Source organism: Austrofundulus limnaeus, unplaced genomic scaffold (assembly GCF_001266775.1).
Source record: "Austrofundulus limnaeus strain Quisiro unplaced genomic scaffold, Austrofundulus_limnaeus-1.0 Scaffold2408, whole genome shotgun sequence".
Classification (NCBI taxonomy): domain Eukaryota; kingdom Metazoa; phylum Chordata; class Actinopteri; order Cyprinodontiformes; family Rivulidae; genus Austrofundulus; species Austrofundulus limnaeus.
Window position 1 is genome coordinate 14,567 of NW_013954810.1, and position 762 is coordinate 15,328.

Here is a 762-nt window from a genome sequence, read left to right on the forward strand (position 1 = left end):
CACACACTGATGGTAAGGCTGTGTTTTTGTATTTACTCTMTGTTTATGAGGAACACTAAATATTAAAACATTTCCAAAGCTTGTTGTGTATTGTGTTCATATTTAACACACAAGCCAGAATATTTTTGTGGTTGGATCAAAGAGTGTTTACTGTAAAAGTAGTTCTAGTACAAGACAATGAGGCACACAGTCTCAGATGTCATTTACAATTCTAATCAGTTGTGTTGACAAATCATTTATTGCAAAATAAATGATTTGTTATATAGACTTTTTAAGAAAGGTTTAGATGATTTCTGTGCAGCTGGGAACTAAATGATCCTGTAAATGGGCCTGTGACTGCAGGCTTTGAGCCATTCTGGTGGTCCTGACACCTGTWTGGACAGATACCTTCTGTTGGAGTGTAACAGATGGATTAGGTCATGTGAAGGGTGGTACCTGTCCTGGAGGATGTTGTCCACTCATCTGAAACAACGGGTTGTACAGATAGTTCTGGTCTCCGGGACAGTAATCCTGATGATTTTCCCTGCTGGGTTMATTGCTGGAGAGCTTCCTGGTATGCTTTACTGCAGCTGGAGAACCACAATAAGAATCCATAGGTTAATACACTTCAAATAGCATATGTAGAATTTGTTCATTAGCTGATGAGGATTTTTGGCCCATTTCAGTTTCCTCAAGAAAAGACGCTGTGAAGAGCCTTATCTTGTGTGTGTGTGTGTGTGTGTGTGTGTGTGTGTGTGTGTGTGTGTGTGTGTGTGTGTGTGT